At 41.4% G+C, this 7,500-nt stretch overlaps 1 protein-coding gene and 1 long non-coding RNA gene across 3 annotated transcripts in view; both read right to left on the minus strand.

The window, feature by feature from the left end:
• Positions 1 to 7,500, minus strand: part of bcl2l11 (BCL2 like 11) — a 19,055-nt gene that overhangs the window by 1,372 nt on the left and 10,183 nt on the right. The window contains exon 4 of one of the 2 annotated variants that reach the window (XM_037466021.2): positions 7,120 to 7,500. This exon is cut by the window's right edge and continues 880 nt beyond it. The exons of the other annotated variant lie outside the window; for it this stretch is intronic. The gene's annotated coding sequence lies outside the window, so the exon portion shown is untranslated. Of the gene's footprint in view, positions 1 to 7,119 lie in introns of those variants that run through there. 2 annotated transcript variants of the gene reach the window in all.
• On the minus strand, positions 2,285 to 3,450 carry LOC134135288 (uncharacterized). Its single transcript, XR_009957232.1, has 3 exons — positions 3,357 to 3,450; positions 2,818 to 3,271; positions 2,285 to 2,529 (listed from the first exon to the last, which is right to left on the minus strand). It is a non-coding gene; the product is annotated as an uncharacterized LOC134135288 (long non-coding RNA).

Genomic DNA, 7,500 nt, shown 5'->3' on the forward strand with positions numbered 1-7,500 from the left:
AGACACACACACACACACACAGACACACACACAGACACACACACACATACAGGTAGATATGTATTAGGTGGACTTTTTCGCCATACAGGCCCGGGTGTGGTTTAGATGGACTACCCTTTCCTGAGGTCCTACAGCTTTGGCAGTTAGGTTAAAACACTTCAAAAAATCTGAAAAAAAATCAGCTCACTTTAGATTTCAGATACAACCTACACAACCTCATACACAGCAACCTAATTATACTGTGGTATAGGTAGACATTTTTATTTTGACAAAAGTATGACTTATAAGGACCAAGAAAACACTATTGGGTCTTTAAAGGGACAATGATCCCGCCCTCCTCATTAACATAAATACACACAGACTGGACACAGCATTACTGGAACCATCAATTTATAATAAAAAAATATTGTTAAAGGATGGCCAAATTAGTGGCATACAAATTTGGCCCCTCAAACTGAGACAGTATGTGTAGAAATCTATCTATATTATCTAATGATCCATCTATGCAGAGGGAGAACAGCCCCTACAACCTGGGTTTCACTTAACATGAAAAACACAACAACGAGCTGGGGCGATTTTTTTATTACTGTCCCACTCAGGACACAAGCAACCAGACTACAGTGGTTTTGTAAACTATTTTATGAAACAATTGTTTACAAAAGACTAGTGCTTTTGGAAAAACAAGTCCTGTTTACCAAACAACCGAAGAGAACGACAGAGCGATGGGCAGGACACACATAACATTTTTTCATCGCACCATGGAAATTTACCTAATCAACAGATAAGACAAAAAAGGATGTAGAACAAATAACAAAAACGCTTGTTTGTTTACAGCTGGGACCGTCTTTTTTCAGCTGTTCCCCGATTCCGGACGAAGTCTCTGACATTTTGCACAGTTCTTTGTTCCAAGACGGGTCCTTCAACCAACTTGCAGTGACTGCATTCGTTCTTGGTGGCCAAGTGACCTTTACGAATATGGTCTTTGAAGTGCCGCATTACCGCTTGAACCTCACATTTAGACCACGCTCTCTGTCCCTCTTCTGGACCCAGCATCTTTTCCTGGAAGATACACGAAGTAGACAAAAACGATCACACAAAAATAATTATTATTTTGGCCTTTTCTTTCTTCTACACCTTGTAGCAATGCCTTTTTGTGTCCAAGTACTAAAACACCTTTTAAGTAATCTGAATGATATTCCACACCAACTATGTCAACTTCATCACAACAGATGTTTACACATTTCACAATTATGAGAAATAGTTGATATATCAGCTTATTATGCTGTGAACGAAGAAATATGTGAGAGTTTCATTATAGAATGGTGTGTACATTAGAACACAGCAAATATATCGACCCTTTACCCAAAGACAAACTCTGTACTAATTCACTAAATAGCTCACCTCTGCATTCATAGCCAACCCACTTGAAGGAGGATACAGGTCCCACACATTGGACACATTTGTCCAAAGAGGATATTGTTGCGCACACCAGGTGATGCTTTAGACACTGTTAAAAATATATATATATATATATATATATATAATGTATATTCAACAGTGTCACATTGACATGTTGGTATTTTATAAGTTCTAACATGTGTGCCAAATTTCAGGTCAATCAGTCATATAGTGCGACATCTGTATGCTTTCACAACCAAGAGTTATGTTTTTTAGGGGGCTATCCCAAGACACTTTTAGTTTACATGCGTTATACATGACTACGAAGTTTCATACACGTAGGTCAACCGTTGAGCTGGGGGCTGGATGATTGATTTGTAAGGGGCACAATTAAGCCAAAGTGCCATTTTGAAGCATTAAAATAAAATCAGGTAACTTATCTTTGCCATTAAATGTGTGTACCAAGATTAGTTATGAGTTTTGAGCAGTTAGTTCCTCAAAAGCACCGTTGTTGAGTTAAAGAGCCTAATGTCCTCATATAAAACTGTCCCCATACACCATGAGAGGCGACTACACACACACACACACTTAGTAGATTCAGAGAATGTCCTCATAAAACTGTCCCCATACACCATGAGAGCCGACTACACACACACACACACAGCTAGTAGATTTAGATCGAGAATGTCGATTCTGATTTTAATTCCCATGTCTAATGTCCTTATACACCACTGTCCCTATACACCATATACATATATATACACACACACATATACATATATACATACATATATATATACACATATATATATACACATATATATATATACACATATATATACACACATATATATACATATATATATACACATATATACACACACACACACACAATGTGTAAATGTACCATTACAGAGAATATTTAGGGTTTTAATGAGGCAACTGCACACACACATGAAACATGATTCAATGCCTTTTCACAACTAATTCAATTTAGACTTAGTTTACCTTTTCAACCCTTTTGGGGGGACTATGTTGTGGACATGTTGGACTCAGGCCATCCACAGAGGTCTCAATCTTGTTGGCCTTGTCACTTGCAGCAGACTCCATCAGCTCATTCGCAGTGATCATCTGTAGCAGATAGAAAGGGAGTGGGTGGACGATCAGAAGACTTTCCTTAATATTTCTGAAGATTTTAACAATAAACATCAAACCAAAGGGTTCAAGTAAAAACTGAATAGTTAATACAGCAGAAATGCGATATTTGTATTTAGCAGCATGTCTTTTGTACCCCATCAACCCACAATGTCAAAAACCATTTTCATATTGAAAAATTAATATGTAAAATCAAAGCTGCGTGTGAGCAAAGAGCATTTCCTTTAGGAGAACTTCATTTTCACAAAGAAATATTTTGACTACCTTGCATCGCCATGGCCAGTCAGAGTCACCATAATTATAGGTGATCTCCTCTCCTTGACTGATGTCTCGTGCTGCAAACAAACACAGATGGGGCTTCCCTTGGATGTTTAGGTACTTCATCTTGGCATTGGGGTTTACATTATCGTCATTTACAAGCCTTCCAAGAGACCTATCCTCTTTTGCTGCATCAACACTACAAAAACACAAGTAAACATTAGTTTCACAAGAGTAAATATATAAAATAAAGGCAATGTGTCGTTTAATTAGACTAAGCATTGACATGATACGCACCACCATAGTTTTCCATTAAAATGGAACTCGAACATGAACACCTTAAGGTGGTCATGGTAAAGGCTCTGTCTCCTCTGACATTCTTTATGGTTTATTAGTTCACCTCTATATTCTAACAGAAAGTCTCCTTTATCAAATGGAGCCGAGGTGAAGATGCCGCGACCTATTTCATAGACAGACAGAAAAAAACATCAGTCAAGTTCATTCATACTTTAATCAGGATTACAAAATCCAAACATTCAACTTACCTTTGAAGGCATTGATGTATTTGACATCAAGTCCCACTTTGTCCCCTCCAGTATCAATGTAAAATTTGGCATCATCCTTCGGATTTAAGCGTCTTTGCCGATGCATATTTTGTTACTGAAATGACCAAAGAAGGCTATCAGCATTTTTATCTTTATTTATAGAACATGCACGATCAGAAAACTTTCTATAGCCATTTAAATCAGTAATAAACGGAGATAATATAAGAAAATCCATAACAGCGCAATTCAAATTTTAATTTAACACTGTTTCACAATTTAAGAACATCTTTAGATGCTCTAAGATTAACTGTAGAAGTTAAGAAAGTCCCTAGCATGTTCGCTACGTTTTGCACGTTCGTTTAAAAAAAAACACAAAGCATATCATCATATCTCACACGGTCTCATCTCCTCCATTCGTAACTGTAGCTAGCTCCGTTTTATACAAAGCTAGCTACTCGGAGCTAACGTTAATCACGTAGCTACTCGGAGCTAACGTTACTCACGGAGCCACTTGGAGCTAACGTTACTCACAGAGCTACTCCGAGCTAGCTACACACGGAGCTACTCGGAGCTAGCTACACACGGGGCTACTCGGAGCTAACGTTACTCACGGAGCTACTCGGAGCTAGCTACACACGGAGCTACTCGGAGCTAGCTACAGACGGGGCTACTCGGAGCTAGCTACACACGGAGCTACTCGGAGCTAGCTATTCACGGAGCTACTCGGAGCTAGCTATACACGGAGCTACCAGGAGCTAACGTAACTCACGGAGCTTGCTACTCATGCATGTCTTCATCTTTAAAAAACTGATGAACCTTGTACTTGACGTTCGTACGTAAAAATCATAAAGCATGCCATCATATCTCACCTCACACGGTTTCATCTCGGAGCTAGGTATTCAAGCCTGTCTTCATCTTTAAAGGGCTGAGAGACCTTGTACTTGACGTCCGTAAGTCCTTCCAACGTGACTGACCCGCCCCTCCGACGTCACTCACCCTGTCCCGCTCCGCAGGAAAAACCAGCCAATCACAAGGCAGCCCGCGAAATTTTAACCGTGTGTGTCAAAATGTGTATGAAACAGCACCAGCATGGTCAGGACGCTACGCGGCGCTGTTCTATACACTGTGATACACAGAAACCAGGTCATGTGGTAAAAAAGGACTTTCCACGAAAAAGAGAGAGTATGTTACTTAAACAGTTATAAGCCGTTTACACTCTTTGTTTTATGAGGACCTCAGCATGGTCCGTATATACCATATAGGTCCTCGTAATGCTGGTGTGTAATCAGGTGAAAAGTCCAGATATAACATATCCACCAACACACACACACAGACACACACACACACACACACAGACACACACACACACACACAGACACACACAGACACACACACACAGACACACAGACACACACAGACACACACACACACACACACACACACACACACACACACACACACACACACACATGATGAAACATGATGTTTTGAAAGTGATGCTGATTTGCATCGCTGCTGTTGCCAAACTGCAAATGTTAAATGTCAAATCTATTTCTGTTGCTGTGTGTTGTTGCTTTAAACAAAGTAACACAAAGTAACACAAATCTATCGTGTAAACGGGTTTCATCTGCTGGAGATAAAACGTCTCGTTAGAACAGGGTCACCTGTCACTCACCTTCAGTCCACAGGAAGTCGTCTCCAGGACATGATTCTGAGGAGCTTTAAGGAAACCAAAGCACACAGGACCATTTATTTGAATCCCCACGACCTTCTCATGAGTCATGTGACCCCAGCATGTTGGTGTCATGTTTCCTGCTGATGGGCCTTTTTAACAGATTCTACACAAGAGATAAACAAAGTAATGCAGGTAATCAATGAGCCAATCATCAGCATTGATGATGTGAGGAAAGGTTCTTCTCCTGAAAACACAAATGATTCAATTCAAATGAACGACTTTAACTTCTGTTCAACTTGTACTGAAGCACCAATCAACTTCTAGAACTTGTCCTCACTCACTAAGAGCAGGTCGTGTTCCTTTAATGCTCCTCTCTTCTATTTCTGCTTTCTGCCTCCAGCCAGCAGCTTGTGATCTTTATAATATTAGTATCGTATGAAAGTGAAACTAAACATTTAAACAAGAAGAGAAACTCTGAGTCAGAGATGCAGATGAAAATAAACACGTGAGTCAGAAGCTGAGGTGGATCTCAGGTGAGTTTATGGATGTATCCGTGGCAACAAAACAAGGAAGCAGAAAAAAGGCCAAACAGGAAGTCTCCTCCATCCAGACGAGCACCGCTTTCCCATAAAAAGCCTTATATCATGAGCCATGAGCCCCCCCCCAGCCTCTCTCTGATTGGTGCACAGAGCAATGAGAGGCGGGGCTTACACTGTGGCGTGATGTCTAATGTGGACGCATCCACGAGGAAAGTACCTGGAGATCTGAGATGGCAGGGGAAGGCCGGAGTCAAGTCATGTGACCTCAGGCCTGCTCTGCTCTGATTGGAGGAGGAACTTTAGAGCATCACAGGGTTTGTTATTAAAGAAAGCGAACAGCACGCATCACAATCCCCCAAACACACACGCACACACACACACACACACACACACTCACACACACACACACACACACACACACACATTAGTGGACAGAAGTCTTCTAGCTGACTGTAAATGTGACTCAACATCAACGGCTCTAAGACGCTTGAGTCAGCCTGGGGGGGGTGTGTGTGTGTGTCTGTGGGGGGGGGGGGTTAATGAATCACTTCCACACAGACCTGCCCCCGGGGTTACACACACACACACACACACACTTTAATAAAGAAACTAGAAGAGTTTATTCCTCTAATAAACAACATGGTTGTGTTGTTTATTTCATTGAATGTAAAATGATGTGTAACCACTTCTCAGCATTACAGTTTTTCTCTGTCACTTTGGAATTTGTCATTTTTCTCTCAGAGATACAAATAGCAACAGAATTATAAAAAATGTGAAGACATCAAAAATAGAACACAAAAACTAAGCATAAACATTTACTGATATGTACAATATAAACATGAAGGTTCATCTTCACATGGTTGTGTCCCTTGTTCACATTCAAGAAGCTGTTTCTCATTTCTTTGAACCAGTTTAAACGCTTTGTTCATCCAAAGGATTCTGATGCTGCTCTTCATGTCGAGGTGAATCTGGACTTTAACGAAGGTGCATCTCAAACAGGACGAGTCTGACGATGAAGGACAACAGCCGGAGAAGAGGAAGAGGACACGTGAAGAGAAGAGACACATTTTATGGGCCTTTTTACACTCATCCCTGAACAAGGGGGGGGGGGGGTCACACTGGAGATGACCTTCCAAAGTTCTGATAGTTTGGGACGATGTCCGTTTCCATCGGTCCAACATCATCAGGCAGTGGTCTGCTGATGGAGGTCCTCTCTCTACTCCCCATGAGGATCTGTCCTCAGTACAGAGACGGAGCGTATGACACCAGCCACATGACCCCCCCCTTAAAGAATATGTCTGTCCACGTATTCCAGAACAAACAGTAAAAGCGTCTCCCACAAACACTGAGGAGCAACTTACAATTTACAATAAAATTCACCGGTTTGAATCAGATCTGAACCTCCAGAGGACACATGAGGCACGAGGACACGAGGACACAAGGACACATGAGGCACGAGGACACAAGGACACATGAGGCACGAGGACACGAGGACACAAGGACACATGAGGCACGAGGACACAAGGACACAAAGACACGAGGACACAAGGACACAAGGACACAAGGACACAAGGACACAAGGGCACGAGGACACGAGGACACACACATTTACTCATGAACTGGATGCTGCAGTAATTCAGGGCGTTTTGCTATTTGTACGAACTGAACGTACGGTTTGAGGAACCTGCCAAAGATCTGAGAAAAACTAATATCTCATCAGTGATGATCGACGTGATTCTCATCGTCTCTGCTGCTGAACACTTGATGAACGACAGACGAAGCTTTAAGAAGATGTAAAAGCTTTATTGACAACAGTCGCATGGACAGAAGGTTCCAACCGAGTCTTCGTCTTCTCATTCATTCCATTTCACACTATTTCATCTCCCACAGTAAATCCAGCTTCTTCATCACGGGAAACGATGCATTTAAT

The sequence above is a fragment of the Pungitius pungitius genome, chromosome 13 (assembly GCF_949316345.1).
Source record: "Pungitius pungitius chromosome 13, fPunPun2.1, whole genome shotgun sequence".
NCBI lineage: Eukaryota > Metazoa > Chordata > Actinopteri > Perciformes > Gasterosteidae > Pungitius > Pungitius pungitius.